This window comes from Eurosta solidaginis, unplaced genomic scaffold, assembly GCF_040869045.1.
Source record: "Eurosta solidaginis isolate ZX-2024a unplaced genomic scaffold, ASM4086904v1 ctg00001108.1, whole genome shotgun sequence".
NCBI lineage: Eukaryota > Metazoa > Arthropoda > Insecta > Diptera > Tephritidae > Eurosta > Eurosta solidaginis.
The window spans coordinates 370,084-395,492 of record NW_027136940.1 but is presented as its reverse complement, the minus strand read 5'-3'; positions in this window follow the sequence as shown (position 1 = coordinate 395,492).

Sequence of the window (25,409 nt, the reverse complement as noted above, 5' to 3'; positions counted from 1 at the left end):
CGTTAAACAAATTCGTACACGTTATTTATCAATTTAACTCTAGAATTAAGGATATACAACGAGAAACAAAGTTTGACAACCTTTAAACAGTTTTAAAAACTATCTCAAAAATTGTCGCTCTGATGCAAACAACTGATGAGTTATCTACTTAAATTTGTTGAACAAAACGACTTACGTATTTTAAGCATGCTAACCTTTAGCCCGGTAAGCAAATTAAAAAAAAACGCAATATGTAGGCTACACGAGAACGGAGACGTCGAGTAACCAAAACAAATGCGTTAAACAAATTCGTACACGTTATTTATCAATTTAACTCTAGAATTAAAGGATATACAACGAGAAACAACGTTTGACAACCTTTAAACAGTTTTAATAACTATCTCAAAAATTGTCGCTCTGATGCAAACAACTGAGGAGTTATCTACTTAAATTTGTTGAACAAAACGACTTACGTATTTTAAGCATGCTAACCTTTAGCCCGGTAAGCAAATTAAAAAAAAAACGCAATATGTAGGCTACACGAGAACGGAGACGTCGAGTAACCAAAACAAAACAAATTCGTACACGTTATTTATCAATTTAACTCTAGAATTAAGGATATACAACGAGAAACAAAGTTTGACAACCTTTAAACAGTTTTAAAAACTATCTCAAAAATTGTCGCTCTGATGCAAACAACTGATGAGTTATCTACTTAAATTTGTTGAACAAAACGACTTACGTATTTTAAGCATGCTAACCTTTAGCCCGGTAAGCAAATTAAAAAAAAACGCAATATGTAGGCTACACGAGAACGGAGACGTCGAGTAACCAAAACAAATGCGTTAAACAAATTCGTACACGTTATTTATCAATTTAACTCTAGAATTAAAGGATATACAACGAGAAACAACGTTTGAAAACCTTTAAACAGTTTTAATAACTATCTCAAAAATTGCCGCTCTGATGCAAACAACTGATGAGTTATCTACTCAAATTTGTTGAACAAAACGACTTACGTATTTTAAGCATGCTAACCTTTAGCCCGGTAAGCAAATTAAAAAAAAAACGCAATATGTAGGCTACATGAGAACGGAGACGTCGAGTAACCAAAACAAATGCGTTAAACAAATTCGTACACGTTATTTATCAATTTAACTCTAGAATTAAAGGATATACAACGAGAAACAACGTTTGACAACCTTTAACCAGTTTTAATAACTATCTCAAAAATTGTCGCTCTGATGCAAACAACTGAGGAGTTATCTATTTAAATTTATTGAACAAAACGACTTACGTATTTTAAGCATGCTAACCTTTAGCCCGGTAAGCAAATTAAAAAAAAAAACGCAATATGTAGGCTACACGAGAACGGAGCCGTCGAGTAACCAAAACAAATGCGTTAAACAAATTCGTACACGTTATTTATCAATTTAACTCTAGAATTAAAGGATATACAACGAGAAACAACGTTTGACAACCTTTAAACAGTTTTAATAACTATCTCAAAAATTGTCGCTCTGATGCAAACAACTGATGAGTTATCTACTTAAATTTGTTGAACAAAACGACTTACGTATTTTAAGCATGCTAACCTTTAGCCCGGTAAGCAAATTAAAAAAAAAAAAACGCAATATGTAGGCTACACGAGAACGGAGCCGTCGAGTAACCAAACCAAATGCGTTAAACAAATTCGTACACGTTATTTATCAATTTAACTCTAGAATTAAAGGATATACAACGAGAAACAACGTTTGACAACCTTTAAACAGTTTTAATAACTATCTCAAAAATTGTCGCTCTGATGCAAACAACTGATGAGTTATCTACTTAAATTTGTTGAACAAAACGACTTACGTATTTTAAGCATGCTAACCTTTAGCCCGGTAAGCAAATTAAAAAAAAAAACGCAATATGTAGGCTACACGAGAACGGAGCCGTCGAGTAACGAAAACGAATGCGTTAAACAAATTCGTACACGTTATTTATCAATTTAACTCTAGAATTAAAGGATATACAACGAGAAACAACGTTTGACAACCTTTAAACAGTTTTAATAACTATTTCAAAAATTGTCGCTCTGATGCAAACAACTGATGAGTTATCTACTCAAATTTGTTGAACAAAACGACTTACGTATTTTAGGCATGCTAACCTTTAGCCCGGTAAGCAACTTAAAAAAAAAAACGCAATATGTAGGCTACACGAGAACGGAGACGTCGAGTAACCAAAACAAATGCGTTAAACAAATTCGTACACGTTATTTATCAATTTAACTCTAGAATTAAATGATATACAACGAGAAACAACGTTTGACAACCTTTAAACAGTTTTAATAACTATCTCAAAAATTGTCGCTCTGATGCAAACAACTGAGGAGTTATCTACTTAAATTTGTTGAACAAAACGACTTACGTATTTTAAGCATGCTAACCTTTAGCCCGGTAAGCAAATTAAAAAAAAACGCAATATGTAGGCTACACGAGAACTGAGCCGTCGAGTAACCAAAACAAATGCGTTAAACAAATTCGTACACGTTATTTATCAATTTAACACTAGAATTAAAGGATATACAACGAGAAACAACGTTTGACAACCTTTAAATAGTTTTAATAACTATCTCAAAAATTGTCGCTCTGATGCAAACAACTGAGGAGTTATCTACTTAAATTTGTTGAACAAAACGACTTACGTATTTTAAGCATGCTAACCTTTAGCCCGGTAAGCAAATTAAAAAAAAACGCAATATGTAAGCTACACGAGAACGGAGCCGTCGAGTAACCAAAACAAATGCGTTAAACAAATTCGTACACGTTATTTATCAATTTAACTCTAGAATTAAAGGATATACAACGAGAAACAACGCTTGACAACCTTTGAACAGTTTTAATAACTATCTCAAAAATTGTCGCTCTGATGCAAACAACAGAGGAGTTATCTACTTAAATTTGTTGAACAAAACGACTTACGTATTTTAAGCATGCTAACCTTTAGCCCGGTAAGCAAATTAAAAAAAAAACGCAATATGTAGGCTACACGAGAACGGAGACGTCGAGTAACCAAAACAAATGCGTTAAACAAATTCGTACACGTTATTTATCAATTTAACTCTAGAATTAAAGGATATACAACGAGAAACAACGTTTGACAACCTTTAAACAGTTTTAATAACTATCTCAAAAATTGTCGCTCTGATGCAAACAACTGAGGAGTTATCTACTTAAATTTGTTGAACAAAACGACTTACGTATTTTAAGCATGCTAACCTTTAGCCCGGTAAGCAAATTAAAAAAAAAACGCAATATGTAGGCTACACGAGAACGGAGCCGTCGAGTAACCAAAACAAATGCGTTAAACAAATTCGTACACGTTATTTATCAATTTAACTCTAGAATTAAGGATATACAACGAGAAACAAAGTTTGACAACCTTTAAACAGTTTTAAAAACTATCTCAAAAATTGTCGCTCTGATGCAAACAACTGATGAGTTATCTACTTAAATTTGTTGAACAAAACGACTTACGTATTTTAAGCATGCTAACCTTTAGCCCGGTAAGCAAATTAAAAAAAAACGCAATATGTAGGCTACACCAGAACGGAGACGTCGAGTAACCAAAACAAATGCGTTAAACAAATTCGTACACGTTATTTATCAATTTAACTCTAGAATTAAAGGATATACAACGAGAAACAACGTTTGACAACCTTTAAACAGTTTTAATAACTATCTCAAAAATTGTCGCTCTGATGCAAACAACTGAGGAGTTATCTACTTAAATTTGTTGAACAAAACGACTTACGTATTTTAAGCATGCTAACCTTTAGCCCGGTAAGCAAATTAAAAAAAAAACGCAATATGTAGGCTACACGAGAACGGAGACGTCGAGTAACCAAAACAAAACAAATTCGTACACGTTATTTATCAATTTAACTCTAGAATTAAGGATATACAACGAGAAACAAAGTTTGACAACCTTTAAACAGTTTTAAAAACTATCTCAAAAATTGTCGCTCTGATGCAAACAACTGATGAGTTATCTACTTAAATTTGTTGAACAAAACGACTTACGTATTTTAAGCATGCTAACCTTTAGCCCGGTAAGCAAATTAAAAAAAAACGCAATATGTAGGCTACACGAGAACGGAGACGTCGAGTAACCAAAACAAATGCGTTAAACAAATTCGTACACGTTATTTATCAATTTAACTCTAGAATTAAAGGATATACAACGAGAAACAACGTTTGAAAACCTTTAAACAGTTTTAATAACTATCTCAAAAATTGCCGCTCTGATGCAAACAACTGATGAGTTATCTACTCAAATTTGTTGAACAAAACGACTTACGTATTTTAAGCATGCTAACCTTTAGCCCGGTAAGCAAATTAAAAAAAAAAACGCAATATGTAGGCTACATGAGAACGGAGACGTCGAGTAACCAAAACAAATGCGTTAAACAAATTCGTACACGTTATTTATCAATTTAACTCTAGAATTAAAGGATATACAACGAGAAACAACGTTTGACAACCTTTAACCAGTTTTAATAACTATCTCAAAAATTGTCGCTCTGATGCAAACAACTGAGGAGTTATCTATTTAAATTTATTGAACAAAACGACTTACGTATTTTAAGCATGCTAACCTTTAGCCCGGTAAGCAAATTAAAAAAAAAAACGCAATATGTAGGCTACACGAGAACGGAGCCGTCGAGTAACCAAAACAAATGCGTTAAACAAATTCGTACACGTTATTTATCAATTTAACTCTAGAATTAAAGGATATACAACGAGAAACAACGTTTGACAACCTTTAAACAGTTTTAATAACTATCTCAAAAATTGTCGCTCTGATGCAAACAACTGATGAGTTATCTACTTAAATTTGTTGAACAAAACGATTTACGTATTTTAAGCATGCTAACCTTTAGCCCGGTAAGCAAATTAAAAAAAAAAAAACGCAATATGTAGGCTACACGAGAACGGAGCCGTCGAGTAACCAAACCAAATGCGTTAAACAAATTCGTACACGTTATTTATCAATTTAACTCTAGAATTAAAGGATATACAACGAGAAACAACGTTTGACAACCTTTAAACAGTTTTAATAACTATCTCAAAAATTGTCGCCCTGATGCAAACAACTGATGAGTTATCTACTTAAATTTGTTGAACAAAACGACTTACGTATTTTAAGCATGCTAACCTTTAGCCCGGTAAGCAAATTAAAAAAAAACGCAATATGTAGGCTACACGAGAACGGAGACGTCGAGTAACCAAAACAAATGCGTTAAACAAATTCGTACACGTTATTTATCAATTTAACTCTAGAATTAAAGGATATACAACGAGAAACAACGTTTGACAACCTTTAAACAGTTTTAATAACTATCTCAAAAATTGTCGCTCTGATGCAAACAACTGAGGAGTTATCTACTTAAATTTGTTGAACAAAACGACTTACGTATTTTAAGCATGCTAACCTTTAGCCCGGTAAGCAAATTAAAAAAAAACGCAATATGTAGGCTACACGAGAACGGAGACGTCGAGTAACCAAAACAAATGCGTTAAACAAATTCGTACACGTTATTTATTAATTTAACTCTAGAATTAAAGGATATACAACGAGAAACAACGTTTGACAACCTTTAAACAGTTTTAATAACTATCTCAAAAATTGTCGCTCTGATGCAAACAACTGATGAGTTATCTACTTAAATTTGTTGAACAAAACGACTTACGTATTTTAAGCATGCTAACCTTTAGCCCGGTAAGCAAATTAAAAAAAAAAACGCAATATGTAGGCTACACGAGAACGGAGACGTCGAGTAACCAAAACAAATGCGTTAAACAAATTTGTACACGTTATTTATCAATTTAACTCTAGAATTAAAGGATATACAACGAGAAACAACGTTTGACAACCTTTAAACAGTTTTAATAACTATCTCAAAAATTGTCGCTCTGATGCAAACAGCTGATGAGTTATCTACTTAAATTTGTTGAACAAAACGACTTACGTATTTTAAGCATGCTAACCTTTAGCCCGGTAAGCAAATTAAAAAAAAAAAACGCAATATGTAGGCTACACGAGAACGGAGCCGTCGAGTAACCAAAACAAATGCGTTAAACAAATTCGTACACGTTATTTATCAATTTAACTCTAGAATTAAAGGATATACAACGAGAAACAACGTTTGACAACCTTTAAACAGTTTTAATAACTATCTCAAAAATTGTCGCTCTGATGCAAACAACTGAGGAGTTATCTACTTAAATTTGTTGAACAAAACAACTTACGTATTTTAAGCATGCTAACCTTTAGCCCGGTAAGCAAATTAAAAAAAAAACGCAATATGTAGGCTACACGAGAACGGAGACGTCGAGTAACCAAAACAAATGCGTTAAACAAATTCGAACAAGTTATTTATCAATTTAACTCTAGAATTAAAGGATATACAACGAGAAACAACGTTTGACAACCTTTAAACAGTTTTAATAACTATCTCAAAAATTGTCGCTCTGATGCAAACAACTGATGAGTTATCTACTTAAATTTGTTGAACAAAACAACTTACGTATTTTAAGCATGCTAACCTTTAGCCCGGTAAGCAAATTAAAAAAAAAACGCAATATGTAGGCTACACGAGAACGGAGCCGTCGAGTAACCAAAACAAATGCGTTAAACAAATTCGTACACGTTATTTATCAATTTAACTCTAGAATTAAAGGATATATAACGAGAAACAACGTTTGACAACCTTTAAACAGTTTTAATAACTATCTCAAAAATTGTCGCTCTGATGCAAACAACTGAGGAGTTATCTACTTAAATTTGTTGAACAAAACGACTTACGTATTTTAAGCATGCTAACCTTTAGCCCGGTAAGCAAATTAAAAAAAAAACGCAATATGTAGGCTACACGATAACGGAGCCGTCGAGTAACCAAAACAAATGCGTTAAACAAATTAGTACACGTTATTTATCAATTTAACTCTAGAATTAAAGGATATACAACGAGAAACAACGTTTGACAACCTTTAAACAGTTTTAATAACTATCTCAAAAATTGTCGCTCTGATGCAAACAACTGATGAGTTATCTACTTAAATTTGTTGAACAAAACGACTTACGTATTTTAAGCATGCTAACCTTTAGCCCGGTAAGCAAATTAAAAAAAAACGCAATATGTAGGCTACACGAGAACGGAGACGTCGAGTAACCAAAACAAATGCGTTAAACAAATTTGTACACGTTATTTATCAATTTAACTCTAGAATTAAAGGATATACAACGAGAAACAACGTTTGACAACCTTTAAACAGTTTTAATAACATATCTCAAAAATTGTCGCTCTTCTGCAAACAGCTGATGAGTTATCTACTTAAATTTGTTGAACAAAACGACTTACGTATTTTAAGCATGCTAACCTTTAGCCCGGTAAGCAAATTAAAAAAAAAAACGCAATATGTAGGCTACACGAGAACGGAGCCGTCGAGTAACCAAAACAAATGCGTTAAACAAATTCGTACACGTTATTTATCAATTTAACTCTAGAATTAAAGGATATACAACGAGAAACAACGTTTGACAACCTTTAAACAGTTTTAATAACTATCTCAAAAATTGTCGCTCTGATGCAAACAACTGAGGAGTTATCTACTTAAATTTGTTGAACAAAACAACTTACGTATTTTAAGCATGCTAAGCTTTAGCCCGGTAAGCAAATTAAAAAAAAAACTCAATATGTAGGCTACACGAGAACGGAGACGTCGAGTAACCAAAACAAATGCGTTAAACAAATTCGAACACGTTTTTTATCAATTTAACTCTAGAATTAAAGGATATACAACGAGAAACAACGTTTGACAACCTTTAAACAGTTTTAATAACTATCTCAAAAATTGTCGCTCTGATGCAAACAACTGATGAGTTATCTACTTAAATTTGTTGAACGAAACGACTTACGTATTTTAAGCATGCTAACCTTTAGCCCGGTAAGCAAATTAAAAAAAAAAACGCAATATGTAGGCTACACGAGAACGGAGCCGTCGAGTAACCAAAACAAATGCGTTAAACAAATTCGTACACGTTATTTATCAATTTAACTCTAGAATTAAAGGATATACAACGAGAAACAACGTTTGACAACCTTTAAACAGTTTTAATAACTATCTCAAAAATTGTCGCTCTGATGCAAACAACTGAGGAGTTATCTACTTAAATTTGTTGAACAAAACAACTTACGTATTTTAAGCATGCTAACCTTTAGCCCGGTAAGCAAATTAAAAAAAAACGCAATATGTAGGCTACACGAAAACGGAGCCGTCGAGTAACCAAAACAAATGCGTTAAACAAATTCGTACACGTTATTTATCAATTTAACTCTAGAATTTAAGGATATACAACGAGAAACAACGTTTGACAACCTTAAACAGTTTTAATAACTATCTCAAAAATTGGCGCTCTGATGCAAACAACTGATGAGTTATCTACTTAAATTTGTTGAACGAAACGACTTACGTATTTTAAGCATGCTAACCTTTAGCCCGGTAAGCAAATTAAAAAAAAAACGCAATATGTAGGCTACACGAGAACGGAGACGTCGAGTAACCAAAACAAATGCGTTAAACAAATTCGTACACGTTATTTATCAATTTAACTCTAGAATTAAAGGATATACAACGAGAAACAACGTTTGACAACCTTTAAACAGTTTTAATAACTATCTCAAAAATTGTCGCTCTGATGCAAACAACTGATGAGTTATCGACTCAAATTTGTTGAACAAAACGACTTACGTATTTTAAGCATGCTAACCTTTAGCCCGGTAAGCAAATTAAAAAAAAAAACGCAATATGTAGGCTACACGAGAACGGAGACGTTGAGTAACCAAAACAAATGCGTTAAACAAATTCGTACACGTTATTTATCAATTTAACTCTAGAATTAAAGGATATACAACGAGAAACAACGTTTGACAACCTTTAAACAGTTTTAATAACTATCTCAAAAATTGTCGCTCTGATGCAAACAACTGATGAGTTATCGACTCAAATTTATTGAACAAAACGACTTACGTATTTTAAGCATGCTAACCTTTAGCCCGGTAAGCAAATTAAAAAAAAAAACGCAATATGTAGGCTAAACGAGAACGGAGACGTCGAGTAACCAAAACAAATGCGTTAAACAAATTCGTACACGTTATTTATCAATTTAACTCTAGAATTAAAGGATATACAACGAGAAACAACGTTTGACAACCTTTAAACAGTTTTAATAACTATCTCAAAAATTGTCGCTCTGATGCAAACAACTGATGAGTTATCTACTTAAATTTGTTGAACGAAACGACTTACATATTTTAAGCATGCTAACCTTTAGCCCGGTAAGCAAATTAAAAAAAAAAACGCAATATGTAGGCTACACGAGAACGGAGACGACGAGTAACCAAAACAAATGCGTTAAACAAATTCGTACACGTTATTTATCAATTTAACTCTAGAATTAAAGGATATACAACGAGAAACAACGTTTGACAACCTTTAAACAGTTTTAATAACTATCTCAAAAATTGTCGCTCTGATGCAAACAACTGATGAGTTATCGACTCAAATTTGTTGAACAAAACGACTTACGTATTTTAAGCATGCTAACCTTTAGCCCGGTAAGCAAATTAAAAAAAAAACGCAATATGTAGGCTACACGAGAACGGAGACGTCGAGTAACCAAAACAAATGCGTTAAACAAATTCGTACACGTTATTTATCAATTTAACTCTAGAATTAAAGGATATACAACGAGAAACAACGTTTGACAACCTTTAAACAGTTTTAATAACTATCTCAAAAATTGTCGCTCTGATGCAAACAACTGATGAATTATCTACTTAAATTTGTTGAACAAAACGACTTACGTATTTTAAGCATGCTAACCTTTAGCCCGGTAAGCAAATTAAAAAAAAAACGCAATATGTAGGCTACACGAGAACGGAGACGACGAGTAACCAAAACAAATGCGTTAAACAAATTCGTACACGTTATTTATCAATTTAACTCTAGAATTAAAGGATATACAACGAGAAACAACGTTTGACAACCTTTAAACAGTTTTAATAACTATCTCAAAAATTGTCGCTCTGATGCAAACAACTGATGAGTTATCTACTTAAATTTGTTGAACAAAACGACTTACGTATTTTAAGCATGCTAACCTTTAGTCCGGTAAGCAAATTAAAAAAAAAACGCAATATGTAGGCTACACGAGAACGGAGACGTCGAGTAACCAAAACAAATGCGTTAAACAAATTCATACACGTTATTTATCAATTTAACTCTAGAATTAAAGGATATACAACGAGAAACAACGTTTGACAACCTTTAAACAGTTTTAATAACTATCTCAAAAATTGTCGCTCTGATGCAAACAACTGAGGAGTTATCTACTTAAATTTGTTGACCAAAACAACTTACGTATTTTAAGCATGCTAACCTTTAGCCCGGTAAGCAAATTAAAAAAAAAACGCAATATGTAGGCTACACGAGAACGGAGACATCGAGTAACCAAAACAAATGCGTTAAACAAATTCGTACACGTTTTTTATCAATTTAACTCTAGAATTAAAGAATATACAACGAGAAACAACGTTTGACAACCTTTAAACAGTTTTAATAACTATCTCAAAAATTGTCGCTCTGATGCAAACAACTGATGAGTTATCTACTTAAATTTGTTGAACAAAACGACTTACGTATTTTAAGCATGCTAACTTTTAGCCCGGTAAGCAAATTAAAAAAAAAACGCAATATGTAGGCTACACGAGAACGGAGACGTCGAGTAACCAAAACAAATGCGTTAAACAAATTCGTACACGTTATTTATCAATTTAACTCTAGAATGAAAGGATATACAACGAGAAACAACGTTTGACAACCTTTAAACAGTTTTAATAACTATCTCAAAAATTGTCGCTCTGATGCAAACAACTGCTGAGTTATCTACTCAAATTTGTTGAACAAAACGACTTACGTATTTTAAGCATGCTAACCTTTAGCCTGGTAAGCAAATTAAAAAAAAAAACGCAATATGTAGGCTACACGAGAACGGAGACGTCGAGTAACCAAAACAAATGCGTTAAACAAATTCGTACACGTTATTTATCAATTTAACTCTAGAATTAAAGGATATACAACGAGAAACAACGTTTGACAACCTTTAAACAGTTTTAATAACTATCTCAAAAATTGTCGCTCTGATGCAAACAACTGCTGAGTTATCTACTCAAATTTGTTGAACAAAACGACTTACGTATTTTAAGCATGCTAACCTTTAGCCCGGTAAGCAAATTTAAAAAAAACGCAATATGTAGGCTACACGAGAACGGAGACGTCGAGTAACCAAAACAAATGCGTTAAACAAATTCGTACACGTTATTTATCAATTTAACTCTAGAATTAAAGGATATACAACGAGAAACAACGTTTGACAACCTTTAAACAGTTTTAATAACTATCTCAAAAATTGTCGCTCTGATGCAAACAACTGATGAGTTATCTACTTAAATTTGTTGAACAAAACGACTTACGTATTTTAAGCATGCTAACCTTTAGCCCGGTAAGCAAATTAAAAAAAAAAACGCAATATGTAGGCTACACGAGAACGGAGACGTCGAGTAACCAAAACAAATGCGTTAAACAAATTCGTACACGTTATTTATCAATTTAACTCTAGAATTAAAGGATATACAACGAAAAACAACGCTTGACAACCTTTAAGCAGTTTTAATAACTATCTCAAAAATTGTCGCTCTGATGCAAACAACTGATGAGTTATCTACTTAAATTTGTTGAACAAAACGACTTACGTATTTTAAGCATGCTAACCTTTAGCCCGGTAAGCAAATTAAAAAAAAACGCAATATGTAGGCTACACGAGAACGGAGACGTCGAGTAACCAAAACAAATGCGTTAAACAAATTCGTACACGTTATTTATCAATTTAACTCTAGAATTAAAGGATATACAACGAGAAACAACGTTTGACAACCTTTAAACAGTTTTAATAACTATCTCAAAAATTGTCGCTCTGATGCAAACAACTGATGAGTTATCTACTTAAATTTGTTGAACAAAACGACTTACGTATTTTAAGCATGCTAACCTTTAGCCCGGTAAGCAAATTAAAAAAAAAAACGCAATATGTAGGCTACACGAGAACGGAGACGTCGAGTAACCAAAACAAATGCGTTAAACAAATTCGTACACGTTATTTATCAATTTAACTCTAGAATTAAAGGATATACAACGAGAAACAACGTTTGACAACCTTTAAACAGTTTTAATAACTATCTCAAAAATTGTCGCTCTGATGCAAACAACTGATGAGTTATCTACTTAAATTTGTTGAACAAAACGACTTACGTATTTTAAGCATGCTAACCTTTAGCCCGGTAAGCAAATTAAAAAAAAAACGCAATATGTAGGCTACACGAGAACGGAGACGTCGAGTAACCAAAACAAATGCGTTAAACAAATTCGTACACGTTATTTATCAATTTACCTCTAGAATTAAAGGATATACAACGAGAAACAACGTTTGACAACCTTTAAACAGTTTTAATAACTATCTCAAAAATTGTCGCTCTGATGCAAACAACTGATGAGTTATCTACTCAAATTAGTTGAGCAAAACGACTTACGTATTCTAAGCATGCTAACCTTTAGCCCGGTAAGCAAATTAAAAAAAAACGCAATATGTAGGCTACACGTGAACGGAGACGTCGAGTAACCAAAACAAATGCGTTAAACAAATTCGTACACGTTATTTATCAATTTAACTCTAGAATTAAAGGATATACAACGAGAAACAACGTTTGACAACCTTTAAACAGTTTTAATAACTATCTCAAAAATTGTCGCTCTGATGCAAACAACTGATGAGTTATCTACTTAAATTTGTTGAACAAAACGACTTACGTATTTTAAGCATGCTAACCTTTAGCCCGTTAAGCAAATTAAAAAAAAAACGCAATATGTAGGCTACACGAGAACGGAGACGTCGAGTAACCAAAACAAATGCGTTAAACAAATTCGTACACGTTATTTATCAATTTAACTCTAGATTTAAAGGATATACAACGAGAAACAACGTTTGACAACCTTTAAACAGTTTTAATAACTATCTCAAAAATTGTCGCTCTGATGCAAACAACTGATGGGTTATCTACTTAAATTTGTTGAACAAAACGACTTACGTATTTTAAGCATGCTAACCTTTAGCCCGGTAAGCAAATTAAAAAAAAACGCAATATGTAGGCTACACGAGAACGGAGACGTCGAGTAACCAAAACAAATGCGTTAAACAAATTCGTACACGTTATTTATCAATTTAACTCTAGAATTAAAGGATATACAACGAGAAACAACGTTTGACAACCTTTAAACAGTTTTAATAACTATCTCAAAAATTGTCGCTCTGATGCAAACAACTGAGGAGTTATCTACTTAAATTTGTTGCCCAAAACAACTTACGTATTTTAAGCATGCTAACCTTTAGCCAGGTAAGCAAATTAAAAAAAAAACGCAATATGTAGGCTACACGAGAACGGAGACGTCGAGTAACCAAAACAAATGCGTTAAACAAATTCGTACACGTTTTTTATCAATTTAACTCTAGAATTAAAGGATATACAACGAGAAACAACGTTTGACAACCTTTAAACAGTTTTAATAACTATCTCAAAAATTGTCGCTCTGATGCAAACAACTGATGAGTTATCTACTTAAATTTGTTGAACAAAACGACTTACGTATTTTAAGCATGCTAACTTTTAGCCCGGTAAGCAAATTAAAAAAAAAAACGCAATATGTAGGCTGCACGAGAACGGAGACGTCGAGTAACCAAAACAAATGCGTTAAACAAATTCGTACACGTTATTTATCAATTTAACTCTAGAATGAAAGGATATACAACGAGAAACAACGTTTGACAACCTTTAAACAGTTTTAATAACTATCTCAAAAATTGTCGCTCTGATGCAAACAACTGCTGAGTTATCTACTCAAATTTGTTGAACAAAACGACTTACGTATTTTAAGCATGCTAACCTTTAGCCCGGTAAGCAAATTAAAAAAAAACGCAATATGTAGGCTACACGAGAACGGAGACGTCGAGTAACCAAAACAAATGCGTTAAACAAATTCGTACACGTTATTTATCAATTTAACTCTAGAATTAAAGGATATACAACGAGAAACAACGTTTGACAACCTTTAAACAGTTTTAATAACTATCTCAAAAATTGTCGCTCTGATGCAAACAACTGCTGAGTTATCTACTCAAATTTGTTGAACAAAACGACTTACGTATTTTAAGCATGCTAACCTTTAGCTCGGTAAGCAAATTTAAAAAAAACGCAATATGTAGGCTACACGAGAACGGAGACGTCGAGTAACCAAAACAAATGCGTTAAACAAATTCGTACACGTTATTTATCAATTTAACTCTAGAATTAAAGGATATACAACGAGAAACAACGTTTGACCACCTTTAAGCAGTTTTAATAACTATCTCAAAAATTGTCGCTCTGATGCAAACAACTGCTGAGTTATCTACTTAAATTTGTTGAACAAAACGACTTACGTATTTTAAGCATGCTAACCTTTAGCCCGGTAAGCAAATTAAAAAAAAAACGCAATATGTAGGCTACACGAGAACGGAGACGTCGAGTAACCAAAACAAATGCGTTAAACAAATTCGTACACGTTATTTATCAATTTAACTCTAGAATTAAAGGATATACAACGAGAAACAACGTTTGACAACCTTTAAACAGTTTTAATAACTATCTCAAAAATTGTCGCTCTGATGCAAACAACTGATGAGTTATCTACTTAAATTTGTTGAACAAAACGACTTACGTATTTTAAGCATGCTAACCTTTAGCCCGGTAAGCAAATTAAAAAAAAAACGCAATATGTAGGCTACACGAGAACGGAGACGTCGAGTAACCAAAACAAATGCGTTAAACAAATTCGTACACGTTATTTATCAATTTAACTCTAGAATTAAAGGATATACAACGAGAAACAACGTTTGACAACCTTTAAACAGTTTTAATAACTATCTCAAAAATTGTCGCTCTGATGCAAACAACTGATGAGTTATCTACTTAAATTTGTTGAACAAAACGACTTACGTATTTTAAGCATGCTAACCTTTAGCCCGGTAAGCAAATTAAAAAAAAAACGCAATATGTAGGCTACACGAGAACGGAGACGTCGAGTAACCAAAATAAATGCGTTAAACAAATTCGTACACGTTATTTATCAATTTAACTCTAGTATTAAAGGATATACAACGAGAAACAACGTTTGACAACCTTTAAACAGTTTTAATAACTATCTCAAAAATTGTCGCTCTGATGCAAACAACTGCTGAGTTATCTACTCAAATTTGTTGAACAAAACGACTTACGTATTTTAAGCATGCTAACCTTTAGCCCGGTAAGCAAATTTAAAAAAAACGCAATATGTAGGCTACACGAGAACGGAGACGTCGAGTAACCAAAACAAATGCGTTAAACAAATTCGTACACGTTATTTATCAATTTAACTCTAGAATTAAAGGATATACAACGAGAAACAACGTTTGACAACCTTTAAACAGTTTTAATAACTATCTCAAAAATTGTCGCTCTGATGCAAACAACTGATGAGTTATCTACTTAAATTTGTTGAACAAAACGACTTACGTATTTTAAGCATGCTAACCTTTAGCCCGGTAAGCAAATTAAAAAAAAAACGCAATATGTAGGCTACACGAGAACGGAGACGTCGAGTAACCAAAACAAATGCGTTAAACAAATTCGTACACGTTATTTATCAATTTAACTCTAGAATTAAAGGATATACAACGAGAAACAACGTTTTGACAACCTTTAAGCAGTTTTAATAACTATCTCAAAATTGTCGCTCTGATGCAAACAACTGATGAGTTATCTACTTAAATTTGTTGAACAAAACGACTTACGTATTTTAAGCATGCTAACCTTTAGCCCGGTAAGCAAATTAAAAAAAAACGCAATATGTAGGCTACACGAGAACGGAGACGTCGAGTAACCAAAATAAATGCGTTAAACAAATTCGTACACGTTATTTATCAATTTAACTCTAGTATTAAAGGATATACAACGAGAAACAACGTTTGACAACCTTTAAACAGTTTTAATAACTATCTCAAAAATTGTCGCTCTGATGCAAACAACTGATGAGTTATCTACTTAAATTTGTTGAACAAAACGACTTACGTATTTTAAGCATGCTAACCTTTAGCCCGTTAAGCAAATTAAAAAAAAAAACGCAATATGTAGGCTACACGAGAACGGAGACGTCGATTAACCAAAACAAATGCGTTAAACAAATTCGTACACGTTATTTATCAATTTAACTCTAGAATTAAAGGATATACAACGAGAACAACGTTTGACAACCTTTAAACAGTTTTAATAACTATCTCAAAAATTGTCGCTCTGATGCAAACAACTGAGGAGTTATCTACTTAAATTTGTTGCCCAAAACAACTTACGTATTTTAAGCATGCTAACCTTTAGCCCGGTAAGCAAATTTAAAAAAAAACGCAATATGTAGGCTACACGAGAACGGAGACGTCGAGTAACCAAAACAAATGCGTTAAACAAATTCGTACACGTTATTTATCAATTTAACTCTAGAATTAAAGGATATACAACGAGAAACAACGTTTGACAACCTTTAAACAGTTTTAATAACTATCTCAAAAATTGTCGCTCTGATGCAAACAACTGATGAGTTATCTACTTAAATTTGTTGAACAAAACGAATTACGTATTTTAAGCATGCTTACTTTTAGCCCGGTAAGCAAATTAAAAAAAAACGCAATATGTAGGCTACACGAGAACGGAGACGTCGAGTAACCAAAACAAATGCGTTAAACAAATTCGTACACGTTATTTATCAATTTAACTCTAGAATGAAAGGATATACAACGAGAAACAACGTTTGACAACCTTTAAACAGTTTAATAACTATCTCAAAAATTGTCGCTCTGATGCAAACAACTGCTGAGTTATCTACTCAAATTTGTTTAACAAAACGACTTACGTATTTTAAGCATGCTAACCTTTAGCCCGGTAAGCAAATTAAAAAAAACGCAATATGTAGGCTACACGAGAACGGAGACGTCGAGTAACCAAAACAAATGCGTTAAACAAATTCGTACACGTTATTTATCAATTTAACTCTAGAATAAAGGATATACAACGAGAAACAACGTTTGACAACCTTTAAACAGTTTTAATAACTATCTCAAAAATTGTCGCTCTGATGCAAACAACTGCTGAGTTATCTACTCAAATTTGTTGAACAAAACGACTTACGTATTTTAAGCATGCTAACCTTTAGCCCGGTAAGCAAATTTAAAAAAAACGCAATATGTAGGCTACACGAGAACGGAGACGTCGAGTAACCAAAACAAATGCGTTAAACAAATTCGTACACGTTATTTATCAATTTAACTCTAGAATTAAAGGATATACAACGAGAAACAACGTTTGACAACCTTTAAACAGTTTTAATAACTATCTCAAAAATTGTCGCTCTGATGCAAACAACTGATGAGTTATCTACTTAAATTTGTTGAACAAAACGACTTACGTATTTTAAGCATGCTAACCTTTAGCCCGGTAAGCAAATTAAAAAAAAAACGCAATATGTAGGCTACACGAGAACGGAGACGTCGAGTAACCAAAACAAATGCGTTAAACAAATTCTTACACGTTATTTATCAATTTAACTCTAGAATTAAAGGATATACAACGAGAAACAACGTTTGACAACCTTTAAGCAGTTTTAATAACTATCTCAAAAATTGTCGCTCTGATGCAAACAACTGATGAGTTATCTACTTAAATTTGTTGAACAAAACGACTTACGTATTTTAAGCATGCTAGCCTTTAGCCCGGTAAGCAAATTAAAAAAAAAAACGCAATATGTAGGCTACACGAGAACGGAGACGTCGAGTAACCAAAATAAATGCGTTAAACAAATTCGTACACGTTATTTATCAATTTAACTCTAGTATTAAAGGATATACAACGAGAAACAACGTTTGGCAACCTTTAAACAGTTTTAATAACTATCTCAAAAATTGTCGCTCTGATGCAAACAACTGATCAGTTATCTACTTAAATTTGTTGAACAAAACGACTTACGTATTTTAAGCATGCTAACCTTTAGCCCGGTAAGCAAATTAAAAAAAAAAAACGCAATATGTAGGCTACACGAGAACGGAGACGTCGAGTAACCAAAACAAATGCGTTAAACAAATTCGTACACGTTATTTATCAATCTAACTCTAGAATTAAAGGATATACAACGAGAAACAACGTTTGACAACCTTTAAACAGTTTTAATAACTATCTCAAAAATTGTCGCTCTGATGCAAACAACTGATGAGTTATCTACTTAAATTTGTTGAACAAAACGACTTACGTATTTTAAGCATGCTAACCTTTAGCCCGGTAAGCAAATTAAAAAAAAAAAACGCAATATGTAGGCTACACGAGAACGGAGACGTCGAGTAACCAAAACAAATGCGTTAAACAAATTCGTACACGTTATTTATCAATTTACCTCTAGAATTAAAGGATATACAACGAGAAACAACGTTTGACAACCTTTAAACAGTTTTAATAACTATCTCAAAAATTGTCGCTCTGATGCAAACAACTGATGAGTTATCTACTCAAATTAGTTGAACAAAACGACTTACGTATTCTAAGCATGCTAACCTTTAGCCCGGTAAGCAAATTAAAAAAAAAAACGCAATATGTAGGCTACACGAGAACGGAGACGTCGAGTAACCAAAACAAACGCGTTAAACAAATTCGTACACGTTATTTATAAATTTAACTCTAGAATTAAAGGATATACAACGAGAAACAACGTTTGACAACCTTTAAACAGTTTTAATAACTATCTCAAAAATTGTCGCTCTGATGCAAACAACTGATGAGTTATCTACTTAAATTTGTTGAACAAAACGACTTACGTATTTTAAGCATGCTAACCTTTAGTCCGTTAAGCAAATTAAAAAAAAAACGCAATATGTAGGCTACACGAGAACGGAGACGTCGAGTAACCAAAACAAATGCGTTAAACAAATTCGTACACGTTATTTATCAATTTAACTCTAGAATTAAAGGATATACAACGAGAAACAACGTTTGACAACCTTTAAACAGTTTTAATAACTATCTCAAAAATTGTCGCTCTGATGCAAACAACTGAGGAGTTATCTACTTAAATTTGTTGAACAAAACGACTTACGTATTTTAAGCATGCTAACCTTTAGCCCGGTAAGCAAATTAAAAAAAAACGCAATATGTAGGCTACACGAGAACGGAGACGTCGAGTAACCAAAACAAATGCGTTAAACAAATTCGTACACGTTATTTATCAATTTAACTCTAGAATTAAAGGATATACAACGAGAAACAACGTTTGACAACCTTTAAACAGTTTTAATAACTATCTCAAAAATTGTCGCTCTGATGCAAACAACTGATGAGTTATCTACTTAAATTTGTTGAACAAAACGACTTACGTATTTTAAGCATGCTAACCTTTAGCCCGGTAAGCAAATTAAAAAAAAAAACGGAATATGTAGGCTACACGAGAACGGGACGTCGACTAACCAAAACAAATGCGTTAAACAAATTCGTACACGTTATTTATCAATTTAACTCTAGAATTAAAGGATATACAACGAGAAACAACGTTTGACAACCTTTAAACAGTTTTAATAACTATCTCAAAAATTCCCGCTCTGATGCAAACAACTGATGAGTTATCTACTCAAATTTGTTGAACAAAACGACTTACGTATTTTAAGCATGCTAACCTTTAGCCCGGTAAGCAAATTAAAAAAAAAACGCAATATGTAGGCTACACGAGAACGGAGACGTCGAGTAACCAAAACAAATGCGTTAAACAAATTCGTACACGTTATTTATCAATTTAACTCTAGAATTAAAGGATATACAACGAGAAACAACGTTTGACAACCTTTAAACAGTTTTAATAACTATCTCAAAAATTGTCGCTCTGATGCAAACAACTGATGAGTTATCTACTTAAATTTGTTGAACAAAACGACTTACGTATTTTAAGCATGCTAACCTTTAGCCCGTTAAGCAAATTAAAAAAAAAAACGCAATAGGTAGGCTACACGAGAACGGAGACGTCGAGTAACCAAAACAAATACGTTAAACAAATTCGTACACGTTATTTATCAATTTAACTCTAGAATTAAAGGATATTTTAAGCATGCTAACCTTTAGCCCGGTAAGCAAATTAAAAAAAAAAACGCAATATGTAGGCTACACGAGAACGGAGACGTCGAGTAACCAAAACAAATGCGTTAAACAAATTCGTACACGTTATTTATCAATTTAACTTTAGAATTAAAGGATATACAACGAGAAACAACGTTTGACAACCTTTAAACAGTTTTAATAACTATCTCAAAAATTGTTGCTCTGATGCAAACAACTGATGAGTTATCTACTTAAATTTGTTGAACAAAACGACTTACGTATTTTAAGCATGCTAACCTTTAGCCCGGTAAGCAAATTAAAAAAAAAACGCAATATGTAGGCTACACGAGAACGGAGCCGTCGAGTAACCAAAACAAATGCGTTAAACAAATTCGTACACGTTATTTATCAATTTAACTCTAGAATTAAAGGATATACAACGAGAAACAACGTTTGACAACCTTTAAACAGTTTTAATAACTATCTCAAACATTGTCGCTCTGATGCAAACAACTGATGAGTTATCTACTTAAATTTGTTGAACAAAACGACTTACGTATTTTAAGCATGCTAACCTTTAGCCCGGTAAGCAAATTAAAAAAGAAACGCAATATGTAGGCTACACGAGAACGGAGACGTCGAGTAACCAAAACAAATGCGTTAAACAAATTCGTACACGTTATTTATCAATTTAACTCTAGAATTAAAGGATATACAACGAGAAACAACGTTTGACAACCTTTAAACAGTTTTAATAACTATCTCAAAAATTGTCGCTCTGATGCAAACAACTGATGAGTTATCTACTCAAATTTGTTGAACAAAACGACTTACGTATTTTAAGCATGCTAACCTTTAGCCCGGTAAGCAAATTAAAAAAAAACGCAATATGTAGGCTACACGAGAACGGAGCCGTCGAGTAACCAAAACAAATGCGTTAAACAAATTCGTACACGTTATTTATCAATTTAACTCTAGAATTAAAGGATATAAAACGAGAAACAACGTTTGACAACCTTTAAACAGTTTTAATAACTATCTCAAAAATTGTCGCTCTGATGCAAACAACTGATGAGTTATCTACTTAAATTTGTTGAACAAAACAACTTACGTATTCTAAGCATGCTAACCTTTAGCCCGGTAAGCAAATTAAAAAAAAAAAACGCAATATGTAGGCTACATGAGAACGGAGACGTCGAGTAACCAAAACAAATGCATTAAACAAATTCGTACACGTTATTTATCAATTTAACTTTAGAATTAAAGGATATACAACGAGAAACAACGTTTGACAACCTTTAAACAGTTTTAATAACTATCTCAAAAATTGTCGCTCTGATGCAAATAACTGATGAGTTATCTACTCAAATTTGTTGAACAAAACGACTTACGTATTTTAAGCATGCTAGCTTTGGCCCGGTAAGCAAATTAAAAAAAAACGCAATATGTAGGCTACACGAGAACTGAGCCGTCGAGTAACCAAAACAAATGCGTTAAACAAATTCGTACACGTTATTTATCAATTTAATTCTAGAATTAAAGGATATACAACGAGAAACAACGTTTGACAACCTTTAAACAGTTTTAATAACTATCTCAAAAATTGTCGCTCTGATGCAAACAACTGATGAGTTATCTACTTAAATTTGTTGAACAAAACGACTTAGGTATTTTAAGCATGCTAACCTTTAGCCCGGTAAGCAAATTAAAAAAAAAACGCAATATGTAGGCTACACGAGAACGGAGACGTCGAGTAACCAAAACAAATGCGTTAAACAAATTCGTACGCGTTATTTATCAATATAACTCTAGAATTAAAGGATATAAAACGAGAAACAACGTTTGACAACCTTCAAACAGTTTTAATAACTATCTCAAACATTGTCGCTCTGATGCAAACAACTGATGAGTTATCTACTTAAATTTGTTGAACAAAACGACTTACGTATTTTAAGCATGCTAACCTTTAGCCCGGTAAGCAAATTAAAAAAAAAACGCAATATGTAGGCTACACGAGAACGGAGACGTCGAGTAACCAAAACAAATGCGTTAAACAAATTCGTACACGTTATTTATCAATTTAACTCTAGAATTAAAGGATATACAACGAGAAACAACGTTTGACAACCTTTAAACAGTTTTAATAACTATATCAAAAATTGTCGCTCTGATGCAAACAACTGATGAGTTATCTACTCAAATTTGTTGAAAAAAACGACTTACGTATTTTAAGCATGCTAACCTTTAGCCCGGTAAGCAAATTAAAAAAAACGCAATATGTAGGCTACACGAGAACGGAGCCGTCGAGTAACCAAAACAAATGCGTTAAACAAATTCGTACACGTTATTTATCAATTTAACTCTAGAATTAACGGATATACAACGAGAAACAACGTTTGACAACCTTTAAAGAGTTTTAATAACTATCTCAAAAATTGTCGCTCTGATGCAAACAACTGATGAGTTATCTACTTAAATTTGTTGAACAAAACAACTTACGTATTCTAAGCATGCTAACCTTTAGCCCGGTAAGCAAACTAAAAAAAAAAACGCAATATGTAGGCTACACGAGAACGGAGACGTCGAGTAACCAAAACAAATGCGTTAAACAAATTCGTACACGTTATTTATCAATTTAACTCTAGAATTAAAGGATATACAACGAGAAACAACGTTTGACAACCTTCAAACAGTTTTAATAACTATCTCAAACATTGTCGCTCTGATGCAAACAACTGATGAGTTATCTACTTAAATTTGTTGAACAAAACAACTTACGTATTTTAAGCATGCTAACCTTTAGCCCGGTAAGCAAATTAAAAAAAAACGCAATACGTAGGCTACACGAGAACGGAGACGTCGAGTAACCAAAACAAATGCGTTAAACAAATTCGTACACGTTATTTATCAATTTAACTCTAGAATTAAAGGATATACAACGAGAAACAACGTTTGACAACCTTCAAACAGTTTTAATAACTATCTCAAACATTTGACGCTCTGATGCAAACAACTGATGAGTCATCTACTTAAATTTGTTGAACAAAACGACTTACGTATTTTAAGCATGCTAACCTTTAGCCCGGTAAGCAAATTAAAAAAAAAACGCAATATGTAGGCTACACGAGAACGGAGACGTCGAGTAACCAAAACAAATGCGTTAAACAAATTCGTACACGTTATTTATCAATTTAACTCTAGAATTAAAGGATATACAACGAGAAACAACGTTTGACAACCTTTAAACAGTTTTAATAACTATCTCAAAAATTGTCGCTCTGATGCAAACAACTGATGAGTTATCTACTCAAATTTGTTGAACAAAACGACTTACGTATTTTGAGCATGCTAACCTTTAGCCCGGTAAGCAAATTAAAAAAAAAAACGCAATATGTAGGCTACACGAGAACGGAGACGTCGAGTAACCAAAACAAATGCGTCAAACAAATTCGTACACGTTAATTATCAATTTAACTCTAGAATTAAAGGATATACAACGAGAAACAACGTTTGACAACCTTTAAACAGTTTTAATAACTATCTCAAAAATTGTCGCTCTGATGCAAACAACTGCTGAGTTATCTACTCAAATTTGTTGAACAAAACGACTTACGTATTTTAAGCGTGCTAACCTTTAGCCCGGTAAGCAAATTAAAAAAAAAAAACGCAATATGTAGGCTACACGAGAACGGAAACGTCGAGTAACCAAAACTAATGCGTTAAACAAATTCGTACACGTTATTTATCAATTTAACTCTAGAATTAAAGGATATTCAACGAGAAACAACGTTTGACAACCTTTAAACAGTTTTAATAACTACCTCAAAAATTGTCGCTCTGATGCAAACAACTGCTGAGTTATCTACTCAAATTTGTTGAACAAAACGACTTACGTATTTTAAGCATGCTAACCTTTAGCCCGGTAAGCAAATTTAAAAAAAACGCAATATGTAGGCTACACGAGAACGGAGACGTCGAGTAACCAAAACAAATGCGTTAAACAAATTCGTACACGTTATTTATCAATTTAACTCTAGAATTAAAGGATATACAACGAGAAACAACGTTTGACAACCTTTAAACAGTTTTAATAACTATCTCCAAAATTGTCGCTCTGATGCAAACAACTGATGAGTTATCTACTTAAATTTGTTGAACAAAACGACTTACGTATTTTAAGCATGCTAACCTTTAGCCCGGTAAGCAAATTAAAAAAAAAACGCAATATGTAGGCTACACGAGAACGGAGACGTCGAGTAACCAAAACAAATGCGTTAAACAAATTCGCACACGTTATTTATCAATTTAACTCTAGAATTAAAGGATATACAACGAGAAACAACGTTTGACAACCTTTAAACAGTTTTAATAACTATCTCAAAAATTGTCGCTCTGATGCAAACAACTGATGAGTTATCTACTTAAATTTGTTGAACAAAACGACTTACGTATTTTAAGCATGCTAACCTTTAGCCCGGTAAGCAAATTAAAAAAAAAACGCAATATGTAGGCTACACGAGAACGGAGACATCGAGTAACCAAAACAAATGCGTTAAACAAATTCCTACACGTTATTTATCAATTTAACTCTAGAATTAAAGGATATACAACGAGAAACAACGTTTGACAACCTTTAAACAGTTTTAATAACTATCTCAAAAATTGTCGCTCTGATGCAAACAACTGATGAGTTATCTACTCAAATTTGTTGAACAAAACGACTTACGTATTTAAGCATGCTAACCTTTAGCCCGGTAAGCAAATTAAAAAAAAAACGCAATATGTAGGCTACACGAGAACGGAGACGTCGAGTAACCAAAACAAATGCGTTAAACAAATTCGTACACATTATTTATCAATTTAACTCTAGAATTAAAGGATATACAACGAGAAACAACGTTTGACAACCTTTAAACAGTTTTAATAACTATCTCAAAAATTGTCGCTCTGATGCAAACAACTGATGAGTTACCTACTTAAATTTGTTGAACAAAACGACTTACGTATTTTAAGCATGCTAACCTTTAGCCCGTTAAGCAAATTAAAAAAAAAACGCAATATGTAGGCTACACGAGAA